At 45.3% G+C, this 20,498-nt stretch overlaps 1 protein-coding gene across 4 annotated transcripts in view; it reads left to right on the top strand.

Moving 5' to 3' along the window:
• Window positions 1-295: 295 nt before the first annotated feature.
• LOC139562188 (receptor-type tyrosine-protein phosphatase epsilon-like) overlaps window positions 296-20,498 on the top strand; it is a 58,519-nt gene continuing 38,316 nt past the window's right edge. For 2 of the 4 annotated variants that reach the window (XM_071379614.1, XM_071379613.1), the window contains exons 1-2: window positions 296-525; window positions 617-672. The gene's annotated coding sequence lies outside the window, so the exon portion shown is untranslated. Of the gene's footprint in view, window positions 673-17,482; window positions 17,543-20,498 lie in introns of all 4 variants that reach the window. The other 2 variants (XM_071379612.1, XM_071379611.1) reach the window with 2 other exon arrangements.

Genomic DNA, 20,498 nt, shown 5'->3' with positions numbered 1-20,498 from the left:
CAGATGGCTCTGTTGATACTGTAGTATAGGTTTTGTATGAGAACTGGATGACAACATTAATTATCCTTGAATAAACTTGATGTAGGCTAATAATTAAGTGTGTAGCCTTAATTACTTATTAATATACAAAAACTTTAGATAGGCCTTTACATAAAACAAAAACGACACATTTAGGCTACCAAAATAATAATCTCATTTTAATTTGCTTCACTTTGGGCTAGGCCCGTGTGCCTTGTGCCGGTTTATAATATATTTATTACACTTATGCTGGTACTCGTGCGATATCACTTCAAAGCGTAAGGCAAGGTGGTTACAGCAAAAATACTTAATCATAGAGATTATCATGGAACATCCAAGATCCTATCAACATCAGAAATGTGGATGATGCGATGCTCTGCTGCGGTGCTCATTTACAGATTAATGTATGCACCCCGGGGAGGGACTAGTTCGCTCGTATTTGTAACGTAGGGACTGTCATAAGACTTCTCTATCGGCCGAATAGCAAGAGAAATCCTCTCCTAAGAGGTTTGTGTCATGGAAGATAGGCTACATTTTCATATCCACTTCTCATAAACACCAGTGAATAAAAACATTAACGGAGCTTTTATTTTCTCAGACAAGAAACCATATCATTCCTCAAGACGCCGCGAGATCACATTTCCTACATCTACGGTAAGAATGCCTCTGCTTTGATGATGCCACTGTTATTCATATGCCAGCCTGAGCCTCGTTAGCATAAAACCAATTGAAATTGTATTATTGAGATATCACTCTAATGTAGGCTATCCATAGCCCACCCAATCATGTTTGACAATTAAATCCGTGTCAACGAGCTCTGTATATAGGCCTACCGCATTAAGGCTAACGTTATATGGCAAATGTCAAAACATGTATTATCAGATTGTCCATGTAGCCTAGGTATATTGTGTGCTATCTTCGAATGCAACGTGAATCAATCGATATGTTGCATACCGCTGTTCCTTAAATTGGCATGAGACAGAGCTTACCCCATGTAGGCAACGCCTACACACAGCCATACAGTAGCAGCCTACGCTACAGTAAATGTGGGTTAGTGGAGCAAGCCCGCACCGCTTGCTCCCACCAAGAATATTCACAAATGCATTCATTGATAGCGTTTGATAACTGTGAATCTAAACATTTTTAAATGGCACATTTCTGAGCCTTCAGTAGCTCATATTCACCAGCAGTAGACTCTCACAACCAGGGCCGGCTCCAGGCATAATCAGTCTCTTTGGGCCCCCGCAACTCAGTTGGGGTCTCAATTTACAGTTGAGCGTTAGAATAGGAGAGTACACAAAGTTCAAGTTCAGAATTTGGTTGTGCATCAGAAGTTGTACTCTTGTTTTGTCAGCTGCTGACAGTCGCTCAATTAGCCATGTCAGCTATCCATTTTTAGATTGGTTAGTTAGTCTAGCCAATTATCTACACTTTTAGTAAACATGCCCTAATACCGACCGGGCACACAGGGCACATGCCCAGGAGCCCTGACATCCAGGGGGTCCCCATTTTGATTTTGTGAGTTATCTCACTCAGATATCATTAATTTTTATTTTTTTTAATTTTTTTTTATTTCACCTTTATTTAACCAGGTAGGCTAGTTGAGAACAAGTTCTCATTTGCAACTGCGACCTGGCCAAGATAAAGCATAGCAGTGTGAACAGACAACACAGAGTTACACATGGAGTAAACAATAAACAAGTCAATAACATGGTAGAAAAAAAGAGAATCTATATACAATGTGTGCAAAAGGCATGAGGTAGGCAATAAATCGAATAATTACAATTTAGCAGATTAACACTGGAGTGATAAATCATCAGATGATCATGTGCAAGAAGAGATACTGGTGTGCAAAAGAGCAGAAAAGTAAATAAATAAAAGCAGTATGGGGGGTGAGGTAGGTAAATTGGGTGGGTAGTTTACAGATGGACTATGTACAGCTGCAGCGATCGGTTAGCTGCTCGGATAGCAGATTTTTAAAGTTGTTGAGGGAGATAAAAGTCTCCAACTTCAGAGATTTTTGCAATTCGTTCCAGTCGCAGGCAGCAGAGAACTGGAAGGAAAGGCGTCCAAATGAGGTTTTAGCTTTAGGGATGATCAGTGAGATACACCTGCTGGAGCGCGTGCTGCGGGTGGGTGTAGCCATCGTGACCAGTGAACTGAGATAAGGCGGCACTTTACCTAGCATAGCCTTGTAGATGACCTGGAGCCAGTGGGTCTGACGACGAACATGTAGCGAGGGCCAGCCGACTAGGGCATACAGGTCGCAGTGGTGGGTCGTATAAGGTGCTTTAGTAACAAAACGAATGGCACTGTGATAAACTGCATCCAGTTTGCTGAGTAGAGTGTTGGAAGCTATTTTGTAGATGACATCGCCGAAGTCGAGGATCGGTAGGATAGTCAGTTTTACTAGGGTAAGTTTGGCGGCGTGAGTGAAGGAGGCTTTGTTGCGGAATAGAAAGCCGATTCTTGATTTGATTTTGGATTGGAGATGTTTGATATGAGTCTGGAAGGAGAGTTTGCAGTCTAGCCAGACACCTAGGTACTTATAGATGTCCACATATTCTAGGTCGGAACCGTCCAGGGTGGTGATGCTAGTCGGGCGTGCGGGTGCAGGCAGCGAACGGTTGAAAAGCATGCATTTGGTTTTACTAGCGTTTAAGAGCAGTTGGAGGCCACGGAAGGAGTGTTGTATGGCATTGAAGCTCGTTTGGAGGTTAGATAGCACAGTGTCCAAGGAAGGGCCGGAAGTATATAGAATGGTGTCGTCTGCGTAGAGGTGGATCAGGGAATCGCCCGCAGCAAGAGCAACATCATTGATGTATACAGAGAAAAGAGTCGGCCCGAGAATTGAACCCTGTGGTACCCCCATAGAGACTGCCAGAGGACCGGACAACATGCCCTCCGATTTGACACACTGAACTCTGTCTGCAAAGTAGTTGGTGAACCAGGCAAGGCAGTCATTAGAAAAACCGAGGCTACTGAGTCTGCCGATAAGAATATGGTGATTGACAGAGTCGAAAGCCTTGGCCAGGTCGATGAAGACGGCTGCACAGTAATGTCTTTTATCGATGGCGGTTATGATATCGTTTAGTACCTTGAGCGTGGCTGAGGTGCACCCGTGACCGGCTCGGAAACCGGATTGCACAGCGGAGAAGGTACGGTGGGATTCGAGATGGTCAGTGATCTGTTTGTTGACTTGGCTTTCGAAGACCTTAGATAGGCAGGGCAGGATGGATATAGGTCTGTAACAGTTTGGGTCCAGGGTGTCTCCCCCTTTGAAGAGGGGGATGACCGCGGCAGCTTTCCAATCTTTGGGGATCTCAGATGATACGAAGGAGAGGTTGAACAGGCTGGTAATAGGGGGTGCGACAATGGCGGCGGACAGTTTCAGAAATAGGGGGTCCAGATTGTCAAGCCCAGCTGATTTGTATGGGTCCAGGTTTTCCAGCTCTTTCAGAACATCTGCTATCTGGATTTGGGTAAAGGAGAAGCTGGGGAGGCTTGGGCGAGTAGCAGCGGGGGGGGCGGGGCTGTTGGCCAAGGTTGGAGTCGCCAGGAGGAAGGCATGGCCAGCCATTGAGAAATGCTTGTTGAAGTCTTCGATTATCACGGATTTATCGGTGGTGACCGTGTTACCTAGCCTCAGTGCAGTGGGCAGCTGGGAGGAGGTGCTCTTGTTCTCCATGGACTTTACAGTATCCCAGAACTTTTTGGAGTTAGAGCTACAGGATGCGAATTTCTGCTTGAAAAAGCTGGCCTTTGCTTTCCTGACTGACTCCGTGTATTGGTTCCTGACTTCCCTGAACAGTTGCATATCGCGGGGGCTCTTCGATGCTATTGCAGTTCGCCACAGGATGTTTTTGTGCTGGTCGAGGGCAGTCAGGTCTGGAGTGAACCAAGGGCTATATCTGTTCTTGGTTCTGCATTTTTTGAACGGAGCATGCTTGTCTAATATGGTGAGGAAGTAACATTTAAAGAATGACCAGGCATCCTCAACTGACGGGATGAGGTCAATATCCTTCCAGGGTACCCGGGCCAGGTCGATTAGAAAGGCCTGCTCGCAGAAGTGTTTTAGGGAGCGTTTGACAGTGATGAGGGGTGGTCGTTTGACCGCGGACCCGTGGCGGATACAGGCAATGAGGCAGTGATCGCTGAGATCTTGATTGAAGACAGCAGAGGTGTATTTGGAGGGCAGGTTGGTCAGGATAATGTCTATTAGGGTGCCCATGTTTACGGATTTAGGGTTGTACCTGGTGGGTTCCTTGATGATTTGTGTGAGATTGAGGGCATCAAGCTTGGATTGTAGGACTGCCGGGGTGTTAAGCATATCCCAGTTTAGGTCACCTAACAGAACAAACTCTGAAGCTAGATGGGGAGCGATCAATTCACAGATGGTGTCCAGGGCACAGCTGGGAGCTGAGGGGGGTCGGTAGCAGGCGGCAACAGTGAGAGACTTATTTCTGGAGAGATTAATTTTTAAAATTAGAAGTTCGAACTGTTTGGGCATAGACCTGGAAAGTATGACAGAACTTTGCAGGCTATCTCTGCAGTAGATTGCAACTCCTCCCCCTTTGGCAGTTCTATCTTGACGGAAAGTGTTATAGTTGGGTATGGAAATCTCAGAATTTTTGGTGGCCTTCCTAAGCCAGGATTCGGACACGGCAAGGACATCAGGATTGGCAGAGTGTGCTAAAGCGGTGAGTAAGGCAAACTTAGGGAGGAGGCTTCTGATGTTGACATGCATGAGGCCAAGGCTTTTTCGATCACAGAAGTCAACAAATGAGGGTGACTGGGGACATGCAGGGCCTGGGTTTACCTCCACATCACCCGAGGAACAGAGGAGTAGTAGGATGAGGGTGCGGCTAAAGGCTATCAAAACTGGTCGCCTAGAGCGTTGGGGACAAAGAATAAAAGGAGCAGATTTATGGGCGTGGTAGAATAGATTCTGGGCATAATGTGCAGACAAGGGTATGGTGGGGCGCGGATACAGCGGAGGCAAGCCCAGGCACTGGGTGATGATAAGAGAGGTTGTATCTCTGGACATGCTGGTCTCAATGGGTGAGGTCACCGCATGTGTGGGGGGTGGGACAAAGGAGGTATCAGAGGTACGGAGAGTGGAACTACAGGGTCCATTGCAAACCAAAACAATGATAATGATAACTAGCCTGAACAACAGTATGCAAGGCATATTGATATTTGAGAGAGACATACAATAAGGCATAAAGTGATTGCAGGTCTTGATTGGGAGAGCTAGCTAAAACAACAGGTAAGATAACAGCAGCAATAACAGGGTGCTAGTCTAACACAGCAACAACAGGTAAAAATGGCGACGACTAGGCAGAGAGGGTCGGATTAACTACACACAGATCCTGAGTTAAAGCACAGAGCCGACAGATAAAACACAAATAAACAGAATGGAGTACCGTGAATTAATGGACAGTCAAGCATGCATCAGCTATGTAGCCAAGTGATCATAGTGTCCAGGGGGCAGCCGTAGATGGAGCAGGGAGGCCTCCACTAAGCTAGCACGCGGCGTTTAAAGTTAGTAGCCCGGGGGGTGGTCTGCTCAGACGGAGGGGGTCTGCTCAGACGTGGTCGTGTCGACAGAGAATCCAAGCCGGATGGCGAAAGAGAGGTTGTGAATCGTAGAATTGTGTTTGCTAACTGGTGCTAGCTTCGTGGCAGTGGCGCTAGCTGCGCTAGCTGCAAGCTAGCTGTGAGGATCAGAAGTAGTGGCTCAGGGATTACGGCAGGAATCCGGCGTTGTTGTCGAGAGACAGTCCGATGCTGGTAAATTGGTGAGTAATATCCAGGCTAATAACAGGGCTGGTGTCTGTGCAGAAGGTAAAAGCTACTAGCAGCGGCAAAAAAAATGGCTAAATTAGCTTGTAGCTGATTTAGACCAGTTGTGATGGATTGGCAGGGCTCTGTGTCGGCAAAAAAAGGTCCAGTCCAATTGGCAAAAGAGGTATTGTAGCCCAAGAATTCGCTGGTAGACCTCTTCGGCTAGCCGGCAGATGGGCCTAGCTCGAGGCTAGCTCAAGGCTAACTGGTGCTTGCTTCGGGACAGAGGTGTTAGCCAGTAGTAGCCACTCGGTTGCAGCTAGCTAGCTGTGATGATACGGTGTAATTGTCCAGAGCTTGCGTCAGGAATCCGGTGATGTGGTAGAGAAAAAGCAGTCCTATATGCTCTGGGTTGATATCGCGCTTGCAGACTGGCAGGTATTGGCCCGGTATTGAAGCTGGCTGTGTCCGAGTTAAGGGCGAAGACCGCAGCAGTGGCTAACTGACTACTAGCTAGTAGCTAGTTATCTGGCTAGCTTCTGATTGGGGTTACGGTTCTAAAGTATAAAAAAAATAGCAGGTCCGTACCACATTGGGTGAGGCGGAATGTAGGAATGTATATTCAGTTCCTAGACGGAAAGTGAAATTAAAATATATACGAAATGTATATGAAAAATACGAAGACTATTTACACGGGACAAGACAAGACAAAGACTGCTACGCCATCTTGGATTGATGTGTGTGCCATTAATATGGCATAAGTCGTGGCAAAATGTGTAGAATTGCAGGAAATTTGCTTTAAAACTGCAAAAATGTCTCTCAACCCGATGGCAAAATATGTACAATTGCAGGAAATTAACTTTAAAATGTACATTTTTCTCTCCGCTGTCAAGAGGGGGACCACAAAAATATTTGCCCGCTTGGTGGGAGGGCCTCTCAACCAAATATTGCTTAGGGCCCCCAAAAGGCTAGAGCCAGCCCTGCTCACACCTTCAGTGAAGGAGGTTGAGGTTAGTCCACCTGGTCTAGACAGAGTTGTGAAGGCGTGAGGAGCAGAGAACACATTAATGCATATTTATTAGTAGGCTATCGAATACCGCAGGTTGCCTAATGTCTAGCTGTGCGTCTAAAAATGTGCTTGATACTGTAATTGTTCGGGGTGCAGTAGATATGTTATTGTCAAATAAGTATTATACAAATGATTACTCTTAATTTTTATTGTCAGTTAAGAACAAATTCTTATTTAGAATGACGGCCTACACCGGCCAAACCCGGACAACGCTGGCTGGGACAATTGTGCGCCACCCTATGGGACTCCCAATCACGGCCGAATGTAATACAGCCAGGATTCGAACCAGGGTGTCTGTAGTGACACCTCTAGCACTGAGATGCAGTGCCTTTGACCACTGCGACACTCAGGAGCCCCAAGTACATAATACATAAGGACATGGAATTGTGTAAATACTTCAGCAATAACTTGTGCTCAACTCTGCATATGTTTATGTGTGCTCATCAGTGAGGTAATATTGACTTTTCCATCTTGTGCATAACAGGAGCCTGCATTTAGCCTATCAGACAGCTTTCGGGGGGATTGATTGATTGAATGAGTGAGTGAGTGGATTTGTTTGCATACCTTTCTAAAAATCCGGTCCTCTTAACAAAGGCACATAATTGAAAGGATATACCATATGCAACGAGTAATTGCTCTGTGTAATGTAAGGAAAACTCTATTAGCCTGTATAACAGTAAATAGACTATGCGGCCACATTTGGCAGTAATTGGTCCATTATTTGACGTAGGCCTAGCATTCAAATGAATCAATGTTCTCACGCATGAATTATAGATGTTGTTCATTCACAATATCAGTGTAATGCCCTTCAGCACTATCCCTGATCAAATGACCCAATAAAGCTAGATAATTTTAGACTGATATACAGACGCTTTATCCAGAAGTCTATGAATAATATATTGGCTGTGATCTTCTTTCCCGACTTGGAGATATGTGGGATGGGATTAGATACAATGTGTTGCTCAAATGGAGATTATTAATTTCATAATTACTTTTTTTTCCCATGTCCTGATTCACAGTCCGGGGGTTGGTAATCACTTCAATAACAGTCTTGCAGGTTTGTCTTTTGCTCAATTGCAATCCAGTTAGGCTGCGTTTAGACAGGCAGCCCAGATCTGATAGTTTGTTTTTGCTAATTGATCTTTTGACCAATCAGATCAGCTCTGAAAATGTGATTGGAGCCTTAAATACTTTATCTGAGACATTTCAAACAAATGGCATAATACGTGTATTTTGTGGTGAACTTGGACCTTTGCAAATGCGTACTATTCCCATGGAGTAACAACAATACCCTTTATGCTTTTGCTTGGACAAAAGATTTTACCAACTGGTTTGGTATCTCCTCAGCATTCAATATAATATGTCTACTCTTACAAGAAAGCAGAAGGAAAGGCTGATTGAAACAGCTTAGCAGACGTGTCTATTGGTTTGAGTTTCCTCAAAATGGTTTAGCATTGAGTAAGCCTACCGTGTCTTCAGAAAGTATTCACACCCTTTGACTTTTTCCATATTTTGTTATGTTACAGCCTGAATTTAAAATGTATTAAATTGAGATTTGGTGTCACTGGCCGACACACAATACCCAATCATGTCAAAGTGCAATTATGTTTTTAGACATTTATACAAACGAATTTAAAATTAAAAGCTTGAGTCAATAAGTATTCAACCCCTTTGTTATGGCAAGCCTAAAAATGTGCTTAAGAATTCACATAATAAGTTGCATGGACTCACTCTGTGTGCAATAATATTGTTTAACATGATTTTTTAATGACTACCTCATCTCTGTACCCCACACATACAATTACCTGTACGATCCCTCAGTCGAGCAGTGCATTTCAACCACTAAGAACAGGGAGGTTTTCCAGTGCCTTGTAAAGAAGGGCACCTATTGGTAAAAATAAAAAAGCAGACATTGAATATCCCTTTGAGCATTCTGAAGTTATTCATTAAACTTTAGAGGGTGTATCAATACACCCAATCACTACATAGATCCTAACTCAGTTGCCAGAGAGGAAGGAAACTGCTCAGGGATTTCACCATGAGGCAAATGGTGACTTTAAAACTTAGAGTTTAATGGCTGTGATAGGAGATAACTGAGGATGGATCAACAGTATTGTAATTACTCTACAATATTAACCTAAATGACAGAGTGAAAAGAAGGAAAATATCCCAAAACATGCATCCTATTTGCAATAAGGCGCTAAAGTAAAACTGTAAAAACAAATGGCAAAGAAATTAACTTTATGTCCTGAATACAAGGTGTTATGTTTGGGGCAAATCCAACACAACACATCACTGAGTACTACTTCATATTTTCAAGCATAGTGGTGGCTGCATCATGTTATGGGTATGCTTGTCATCGGCAAGGACTAGGGAGTTTTTTAGGATAAAAAAATGGAATAGAGCTAAGCACAGGCAAAATCCTAAAGGAAAACTTGGTTCGGTCTGCTTTCCAACAGCCACTGGGAGACAAATTCATCTTTCAGCAGGACAATAACCTAAAACACAAGGCCAAAAATACCCTGGGGTTGCTTACCAAGACAACATTGAATGTTCCTGAGTGGCCTAGTTACAGTTTAGACTTAAATCAGCTTGACAATCTATGGCAAGACTTGAAAATGGCTGCCTAGTAAAGATCAACAACAAACGTGACAGAGTTTGAAGAATAAAACAAATAATAATGTGCAAATATTGTACAATCCAGGTGTGTAAATTTCTTAGACTTACCCGAAACACTCACAGCTGTAATCGCTGCCAAAGGTGATTCTAACATGTATTGACTCACGGCTGTGAATACTTACAGTTGAAGTCGGAAGTTTACATACACTCAGGTTGGAAGCATTAAGCATTATTTTTCAACCACTCCACAAATTTCTTGTTAACAAACTATAGTTTTGGCAAGTCGGTTAGGACATCTACTTTGTGCATGACACAAGTAATTGTTTACAGACAGATTATTTCACTTATAATTCACTGTATCACAATTCCAGTGGGTCAGAAGTGTACATACACTAAGTTGACTGTGCCTTTAAACAGCATGGAAAATTTCAAAAAATTATGTCATGGCTTTAGAAGCTTCTGATAGGCTAATTGACATCATTTGAGTCAATTGGAGGTGTACCTGTGGATGTATTTCAAGGCCTACCTTCAAACTCAGTGCCTCTTTGCTTGACATCATGGTAAAATCCAAAGAAATCAGCCAAGACCTCAGACAAAACATTGTAGACCTCCACAAGTCTGGTTCATCCTTGGGAGCAATTTCCAAATGCCTGAAGGTACCACGTTCATCTATACAAACAATAGTATGCAGTATCAACACCATGGGACCACGCAGTCGTCATACCGCTCAGGAAGGAGGCACATTCTGTCTCCTAGAGATTAACGTACTTTGGGGTGAAAAGTGCAAATGAATCCCAGAACAACAGCAAAGGACCTTGTGAAGATGCTGGAGGAAATAGGTCCAAAAGTATCTATATTCACAGTAAAACGAGTCCTATATCGACATAACCTGAAAGGCCGCTCAGCAAAGAACAAGCCACTGCTCCAAAACCGCCATAAAAAAGCCAGACTACGGTTTGTAACTGCACATGGGGACAAAAGATCGTACTTTTTGGAGAAATGTCCTATGGTCTGATTAAACAGAAATAGAACTGTTTGGCCATAATGACCATCGTTATGTTTGGAGGGAAAAGGGGGAGGCTTGCAAGCCGAAGAACACCATCCCAACAGTGAAGCATGGGGGTGGCAGCATCATGTTGTGGGGGTGCTTTGTTGTAGGAGGGACGGGTGCACTTCACAATATAGATGGCGTCATGAGGACGGTAAATTATGTGGATATATTGAAGCAACATCTCAAGACATCAGTCAGGAAGTTAAAGCTTGGTCGCAAATGGGTCTTCCAAATGGACAATGACCCCAAGCATACTTCCAAAGTTTTGGCAAAATAGCTTAAGGACAACAAAGTCAAGGTATTGGAGTGGCCATCACAAAGCCCTGACCTCAATCCTATAGAACATTTGTGGGCAGAACTGAAAAAGCGTGTGCGAGCAATGAGGCATACAAACCTGACTCAGTTACACCAGCTCTGTCAGAAGGAATGGGCCAAAATTCACCCAACTTATTGTGGGAAGCTTGTGGAAGGCTACCCGAAACATTTGACCCAAGTTAAACAATTTAAAGGCAATGCTACCAAATACTAATTGAGTGTATGTAAACTTCTGACCCACTGGAAATGTGATGAAAGAAATAAAAGCTGAAATAAATCACTCTCTGCTTTTATTCTGACATTTCACATTCTTAAAATAAAGTGGTGATCCTAACTGACCTAAGACAGGGAATTTTTACTAGGATTAAATGTCAGGAATTGTGAAAAACTGAGTTTAAATGTATTTGGCTAAGGTGTATGTAAACTTCCGACTTCAAATGTATGTAAATTGTATATTTCTGGCGGTGGGGTGCTTTGGATAACTACTGGCTGTATGCGAACGAGTGATGTGCGTTTGGACCAATACTGGCTGTATCCAAGGCTCAGCCAATCATTCACATATAAATAGAATGCAGCATGCGACTGAAGAGAGAACAAACAATCAATTTGCTAGTTACAGCATCAGCGCACATTCTGGAAAGTGGAGAGTGGAAAGGCAGTTTGCCAGTTTAAACCTGTTTAGGCGCATGAACCGCTAGTGGGACACCTACGCCAACATCCGGTGAAATTGCAGAGTGCGAAATTCAAAATACAAAAATCGTAATATTAAACATTCATGAAAATACAAGTGTCATAAATAATTTAAAAGCTTAACTTCTTGTTAATCCAACCGCGTTGTCAGATTTTTAAAAAAGGCTTTACGGCGAAAGCATACCGTACGATTATCTGAGGACAGCGCCCCACATCAAAATACTTTTTCAACTTGCACAGGCGTCACAAAATCACAAATAGCGATTAAATAAATCACTTACCTTTGAAGATCTTCCTCTGTTTGCAATACCAAGGGTCCCAGCTACACAATGAAACGTTGTTTTGTTCGATAAAGTCCTTCTTTATATCCAGAAAGTCTGTTTAGTTGGTGCCAATGATCTCAGTAATCCACTTGTTCAACATGCATACAAACGAATCCAAAAAGTTACCGGTAAAGTTCATCCAAACAAGTCAAACGATGTTTCTAATTAATCCCCAGGTACTCTAATATCTAAATAAACGATAATATTTAAGACGGAGAATAGTATGTTCAATAGGGAAGATAAATAACGAAGTGCGCGCAACACATTCACGCGCCAACAAGACTACTTTTCTAATGAGAGACACCTTGTAGTTTGTCCAACTACTTGCTCATTTTTCAAAAACAAGCCTGAAACCCTTTCTAAAGACTTTTGACATCAAGTGGGAGCCATAGGAACTGCAATCTGGGTCCTATCTATTTGTATTTCCCATAGGCTAGCACTGAAATGGCCTGTGACCTAAAAAATAAAAAAGAATCTGGATGGATTTCGCCTGCCATATCAGTTATGTTATAGTCACAGACATTCTCTTAACCGTTTTAGAAACTTCAGAGTGTGTTCTATCCAATGCTACCAAGTATATGCATATCCTAGCTTCTGGGCCTGAGTAACAGGCAGTTTACTTTGGGCACGTCAGTCATCCGAAATTCCGAACAATAACCAGTCTCCCAAAGAAGCAGCAGCGAATCCCCTGAACAATACTGAAGAGGTAGGTGAGAAGCCTGACCACGGAGACGGGGGTGAGAAGGTGATGAAGCCTACTTCATGAGCTGTAACCGAAAAACAACTGGCATTTGTAAAGTTTGAGGTGAGGGAGAAAGTGTGGTGGAACAAGTATTATTAGCATTGTTAAGTATCTTCCTAGCTGGATCGAATTCTCCGTTAGCTTGTCAGAGACATGTTGAGCAACATTAGCCAACGTTACAACATCAGATGAGCTAATGCTAGTAACCTAATACTCTAATTCGCTATAGTATTAACTGGTATACGACTCCTTGCTGTTCCTCAAGTTATAACGCGTTAGTTGCTTACTGGACGATGGCAATCTGTGTGAAATGTTAACTAGCTAACAAACTAACTACTATCTGTGAACTAATGTTTTCCCTCTACAGTATGTGGTTAATTTTCAGAATGAGAGAATTAGGTGAAAATGAGGCTTTGCTTGTTAAACAAGTAGATTCAGAGATCAAGTGGAGCTGGAGCGGGGCCTGGCTTTGGCTTAAGCTGGATGTCACTATAGAGTTGAAAGGAACACCACACACTTCCCCTCTTTCTCACTTTTTCAATACAGTGGATGAAAAGGTGAATACTCTCTGCCTGAAAGAGATCAATTATGCCAACAAAGGTTATCATTCTCTGCTGGCACATTGTAGAACAGATGTCCACAGGCAGAAAGTGTACAATGTAATAATGTGCAGTGTAGCCCAAATATATTGTTTTTTTTTGTTTAACTTGACAATAACCCGTGTGTGATTGAGGGGGGATTATTACATTTTTACTCGGTGAACGTAATTTTTTTTTTTGTAACACAACAAAATGTGGAATAAATCAAGGAGTATTAATACTTTCTGAAGGCACTGTATACACTTCCTCTTTTTGACTCAAGTAACCAGTGACCACATTAAGGCTGAACCATCGTCGCGGACCAGGATGTCTTGCTCCCAGACAGGCTAAATAACTTTTTTGCCCGCTTTGAGGACAATACAGTGCCACTGACACGGCCCGCTACCAAAACCTGCGGGCTCTCCTTCACTGCAGCCGAGGTGAGTAAAACATTTAAACGTGTTAACCCTCGCAAGGCTGCAGGCCCAGACGGCATTCCCAGCCGCGTCCTCAGAGCATGCGCAGACCAGCTGGCTGGTGTGTTTACGGACATATTCAATCAATCCTTATCCCAGTCTGCTGTTCCCACATGCTTCAAGAGGGCCACCATTGTTCCTGTTCCCAAGAAAGCTAAGGTAACTGAGCTAAACGACTACCGCCCCGTAGCACTCACTTCCGTCATCATGAAGTGCTTTGAGAGACTAGTCAAGGACCATATCACCTCCACCCTACCGGACACCCTAGACCCACTCCAATTTGCTTACCGACCCAATAGGTCCACAGACGACGCAATCGCAACCACACTGCACACTGCCCTAACCCATCTGGACAAGAGGAATACCTATGTGAGAATGCTGTTCATCGATTACAGCTCAGCATTTAACACCATAGTACCCTCCAAACTCGTCATCAAGCTCGAGACCCTGGGTCTCGACCCCGCCCTGTGCAACTGGGTGGTGAGGGTAGGTAACAACATCTCCACCCCGCTGATCCTCAACACTGGGGCCCCACAAGGGTGCGTTCTGAGCCCTCTCCTGCACTCCCTGTTCACCCACGACTGCGTGGCCATGCACGCCTCCAACTCAATCATCAAGTTTGCGGATGACACTACAGTGGTAGGCTTGATTACCAACAACGACGAGACGGCCTACAGGGAGGAGGTGAGGGCCCTCGGAGTGTGGTGTCAGGAAAATAACCTCACACTCAACGTCAACAAAACAAAGGAGATGATTGTGGACTTCAGGAAACAGCAGAGGGAGCACCCCCCTATCCACATCGACGGGTCAGTAGTGGAGAAGGTGGAAAGTTTTAAGTTCCTCGGTGTACACATCACGGACAAACTGAATTGGTCCACCCACACAGACAGCGTTGTGAAGAAGGCGCAGCAGCGCCTCTTCAACCTCAGGAGGCTGAAGAAATTCGGCTTGTCACCAAAAGCACTCACAAACTTCTACAGATGCACAATCGAGAGCATCCTGTCGGGCTGTATCACCGCCTGGTACGGCAACTGCTCCGCCCACAACCGTAAGGCTCTCCAGAGGGTAGTGAGGTCTGCAGAACGCATCACCGGGGGCAAACTACCTGCCCTCCAGGACACCTACACCACCCGATGTCACAGGAAGGCCATAAAGATCATCAAGGACAACAACCACCCAAGCCACTGCCTGTTCACCCCGCTATCATCCAGAAGGCGAGGTCAGTACAGGTGCATCAAAGCAGGGACCGAGAGACTGAAAAACAGCTTCTATCTCAAGGCCATCAGACTGTTAAACAGCCACCACTAACATTTAGCGGCCGCTGCCAACATACTGACTCAACTCCAGCCACTTTAAAAATGGGAATTGATGGAAATTATGTAAAAATGTACCACTAGCCACTTTAAACAATGCCACTTAATATAATGTTTACATACCCTACATTACCCATCTCATATGTATATGTATATACTGTACTCTATATCATCTACTGCATCTTGCCATCTTTATGTAATACATGTACCACTAGCCACTTTAAACTATGCCACTTTATGTTTACATACCCTACAGTACTCATCTCATATGTATATACCGTACTCTATACCATCTACTGCATCTTGCCTATGCCGTTCTGTACCATCACTCATTCATATATCTTTATGTACATATTCTTTATCCCTTTACACTTGTGTGTATAAGGTAGTAGTTGTGGAATTGTTAGGTTAGATTACTTGTTGTTATTACTGCATTGTCGGAACTAGAAGCACAAGCATTTCGCTACACTCGCATTAACATCTGCTAACCATGTATGTATGTGACTAATAAAATTTGATTTGATTTGATTTTTGATCAGCTACACCCATGCATGAGTATGTCAAATGTTTTAAAAAGGGGTTTCCTGTCTTCATCTCCTTTTCTTTATCGGCACCAATTTGACAACACAGAATAGGTTAAATACACGTGTAGTTGAATGAATCCCTTGTTGCTCTTATCTTGAGAGTAAAGGTATCATTACTCGTTGTTTACTACAGTTTGTTCATACACTGAAACACATACAGAACACGCCCATGGTTGCACAGAGTTGTTATATGAATTTCAAGATCCACTTCCATGCTCTGACATTGTTTGCCAAAAAAATTCAGATTGCAATCTGTCTGAAGAATAATTCAATGGTTGCCATAGATGTGCAATTATATTACAGCTATAAAATCTCTTCCTGCTGCCTTTACAGTCCCATCAGGCATGAGGCTGGACAATAGAGCATTAGGGTTGGATGGATGAAAAAGGTATGGTAGGGGAGGATGAGAGGGAGAGATTAGATGAGAGGAAGTGGATATCGATGAATTGGCCATCTCTAAGGAGAATGAGTCTAGAGAGAGGTCAAACAAGCCATTTTCCATGCTAATCTGAAATGGGAATTGGCTGTAAACTCAATCAATCAATCAAATGTATTCCATGATATGTTGTCAGTGTTATCAGATTTACAGACAATAACACTAGGGAGGACACTGGGAATCATGTTGACATCACTGTGTTTGCAAATGGCAGAAAATAAACACAGAGGCTACCTCATCCATCTGTCATTATTCGTATTTTGTGTTTCAGTCATTCAAATCTTTGCAAAGATTGAGTTGCATAGTATTGGCAGGAAGTGTTAAGGTGGCTCGCTTATATCAAAATTGATTAATTGTCAAGGAAAATTGACCTTTTTATTTTTAACTGCCCTGTATACCCAAAGGCAAATATTGCAGACCATACGTATTGAGTGACGCTTGCAAACCACCCTGGTATGTGTTCTTCTAAAGCTGACATAAGCATCTGAGCTTATTGCTACTTTCAATCTGTCTTTGAGCGGCTGGTAATTACAATTGGGAGGATAAAGTTAAGAGGCTCTAGAATGTTGTTACGCATTTGATTTAGTCTGCCTTGCGTCATTGAAATAAGATGCTCCTGTCGATTAGGAGGCCTGTTGGCGTGAGGGAAAGAAGAGGGAGAGAAACCTTGTGTGCACTTGTATGCATGTGCATAGGCTACATCTGTTTATGGGGGAGTGAAAACATGACACGTTGAAGTATCAACCTCAATGTGCATTTTACAATGCATTAGTCACCCTGGAGCAAACCAAGTTGATGAGGTACGCCTGGCCTTGCACTGTCCCTGTGGTATAAGCCGTGGGAGGAGGTTGGCTTGCCAAAGGAACACACAACAAAGTTTCCTTGTTGTCATAATGGTTACATTGTGTGGGAATGGATTTGCTCCATTTGCTCCATGTTCCTTATATGGATTGTGGGACTGGGATGTGTTGGTGATACCAACCCTATATCCTCTGGTATAATAAATGGACCTTGCCATAACATTACTGTAATAGACAGTTAGTAGCAGCATCACAGTGAGGGGCAAGGTCATCAACAGGATGACCACCGTCAAGTCGTGATTTCATGTTGTGTGTTTTACATCAGATATCGTTCAACAACTTGATGTGTGCTGATCTGACTCAGTGGAGAGGATGTTCATTAATAGGGGATGCCAGTGGTTTCAGTGAGTAAATGACAGGGGAGAGAAGGAAATGTCTATTCACTTTAATGAGCCCGTCTGCATCATAACACGAAGAGCTGTTTAGCAGTCATGAATCCCAACTGTGAGAAGCTAACTTGGAACATTAGAGACTGAAACTGTAAAGTGTGTTTCATGATTATGACACTAGTTACCATGCATTTCTGTTCAAGTTGAAACCCACATTGTAGGATGATTTGTTCAGTTGTTATGCTAATTATCATGTTTTCCTTTTCCTGGTCCTGCCTTGGCTGTGGCCTAGAAGTGTCATTTTTGGTCCGCTGAAACTCAAGGGTGGGGATCTCTGGAGTCAGCGGTTGAGGTTTGCTCTTCCATCCACACTCTAACTCAATCACAGTCATTCATGACATGATATGCAATATCTGTGATGATAAATATGTATACCGTTAGCATTTCAAATGCACACATCCACTTTGCAAAAACTCCACAAACTTCTCCACACATCCGTGTTCAGTATCTCTCTGGAATCGGCAGACCACAACTACAGATGTTAGTAGCTTATGTTATGACAAGGAATGTTAGACACCTTTCATTTACTGTAAAATACAGGTTCAGATTTGTCCTCATACATGTACTGGGATGAGGAGAATCTGAACCTGTATTTTACAGTAAATTACTGTGTAACTTGTTTATTTGCATGTCACAAATTCTGCTTGGTAACTGCTACTCCATTTTTGCTGTCAATCTTCATTACCATTTCACAGGATGGAATTATATACACGCATCAATCAATATCGCAGTTCTTATCTTGTCATTGAGGTTTGGACCATGAGTAAAATAGCAAATCAAATCAAATGTTATTTGTCACATGCGCCGAATACAACAGGTGTTGACCTTACAGTGAAATGCTTACTTACAAGCCCTTAACCAACAATGCAGTTTTAAGAAAAATGGCTACAAAAAAATGAAATAAAAGGTACAACTAATTAAAGAGCAGCAGTAAAATAACAATGGCGAAGAAATATACAGGGTAGAGATCGCCCGATTATGATTTTTCAACGCCGATACTGATACTGATATATATATTTGTAATATATATCAGTATTTGTAATAATGACAACTACAACAATACTGAATGAACACTTTTATTTTAACGGGCGGCTCTGGCAGCTCCGGACTGACGGGCGGCTCTGGCAGCTCCGGACTGACGGGCGGCTCTGGCAGCTCTGGACAGGAGGGCGGCTCTGGCAGCTCCGGACTGACGGGCGGCCCTGGCAGCTCCGGACTTGAGAGAGAACCTGGAGGGAGGAGACGGAGAGACCTACAGAAGGCCTGGTGCGTAGAGGAGGCACCGGATAGACCGGGCTGTGGGGGAGCACTGGAGCCCTGGTGCGCAGCCTTGGCACCACTCCTCCAGGCTGAATGCCCACTTTAGCCCGGCCCCTCCAGAGTGCAGGCACAGGTCGAACCGGGCTGTGGGGGAGCACTGGAGATCTGGTGCATACCACTCGCACCTCTCCCTTAGGCTCAATGCACACATTCGCCCGGCATGGGCGGAGCGCAGGCATAGGGCGAACTGCACCCTCCCAGCGCCCCGGAGACACAGTACACAAAGCCGGCGCAGGATACCCTGGGCCGAAACGGCGTACCGGAGACCAAACACGCTGAGCTGGCACAATCCGCCCTGGCTGGATGCCCACTCTCGCATGGCACTTGTGGGGGGCTGGCCTATAGCGCTCCGGGCTATGAGCGCGTACTGGTGACACCGTGCGCTTCACCGCATAACACGGTGCCTGACCAGTACTAAGCTTCTTCCGGTAAGCACGGGGAGTTGGCTCAGGTCTATCGCCTGACTCCGCCAATCTCCCCGTGTTTTTGGGGGGGCTGCCTCTCGTGCCTGTTGCGCTGCCTTACCTCATATCGCCGCCGCTCAGCTTTAGCTGCCTCCAGTTCTTCTTTGGGGCGGCGATATTCCCCAGCCTGTGCCCAGGGTCCCTTGCCGTCCAATATCTCCTCCCATGTCCATTTCTCCAGATAGCGCTGCTCCTCCTTACCACGCTGCTTGGTCCTTTTTTGGTGCGTAGTTCTGTAACGATCGTCGTCTTCTTCAGATGAGGAATAGGAAGGATCGGACCAAAACCGCTAGAGCCGCTAGAGCCTTCCGCCAGACAGGATCAGCCAGAGCCTTCCGCCAGACAGGATCAGCCAGAGCCTTCCACCAGACAGGATCAGCCAGAGCCTTCCGCCAGACAGGATCAGCCAGAGCCTTCCGCCAGACAGGATCAGCCAGAGCCTTCCGCCAGACATGAGCAGCCAGAGCCTTCCGCTAGCCATGAGCAGCCAGAGCCTTCCGCTAGCCATGAGCAGCCAGAGCCTTCCGCTAGCCATGAGCAGCCAGAGCCTTCCGCTAGCCATGAGCTGCCAGAGCCGCCAGCCAGCCAGGAGCTGCCAGAGCCGCCAGCCAGCCAGGAGCTGCCAGAGCCGCCAGCCAGCCAGGAGCTGCCAGAGCCGCCAGCCAGCCAGGAGCTGCCAGAGCCTTCCGCCAGACAGGATCAGCCAGAGCCTTCCGCCAGACAGGATCAGCCAGAGCCTTCCGCCAGACAGGATCAGCCAGAGCCTTCCGCCAGACAGGATCAGCCAGAGCCTTCCGCTAGCCATGAGCAGCCAGAGCCTTCCGCTAGCCATGAGCAGCCAGAGCCTTCCGCTAGCCATGAGCCGCCAGCCAGCCAGGAGCTGCCAGAGCCGCCAGCCAGCCAGGAGCTGCCAGAGCCGCCAGCCAGCCAGGAGCTGCCAGAGCCGCCAGCCAGCCAGCCAGGAGCTGCCAGGGTCGCCAGCCAGCCAGGAGCTGCCAGGGTCGCCAGCCAGCCAGGAGCTGCCAGGGTCGCCAGCCAGCCAGGAGCTGCCAGGGTCGCCAGCCAGCCAGGAGCTGCCAGGGTCGCCAGCCAGCCAGGAGCTGCCAGGGTCGCCAGCCAGCCAGGAGTTGCCAGGGTCGCCAGCCAGCCAGGATCCGCCAGAGCCGCCAGCCAGCCAGGATCCGCCAGAGCCGCCAGCCAGCCAGGATCCGCCAGAGCCGCCAGCCAGCCAGGCTTCTCCAGAGCCAGCCAGCCAGGATCCGCCAGCCAGTCCGGTGCTGCCCTTCAGTCATGAGCTGCCCTTCAGTCATGAGCTGCCCTTCAGTCATGAGCTGCCTTTCAGTCATGAGCTGCCTTTCAGTCATGAGCTGCCCTACACTCATGAGCTGCCCTACAGTCATGAGCTGCCCTACAGTCATGAGCTGCCCTACAGTCATGAGCTGCCCTACAGTCATGAGCTGCCCT

This window comes from Salvelinus alpinus, chromosome 32, assembly GCF_045679555.1.
Source record: "Salvelinus alpinus chromosome 32, SLU_Salpinus.1, whole genome shotgun sequence".
Classification (NCBI taxonomy): Eukaryota; Metazoa; Chordata; class Actinopteri; order Salmoniformes; family Salmonidae; genus Salvelinus; species Salvelinus alpinus.
The sequence above is the reverse complement of the archived record's forward strand: the minus strand, read 5'-3'. Positions and strand labels throughout refer to the sequence as shown.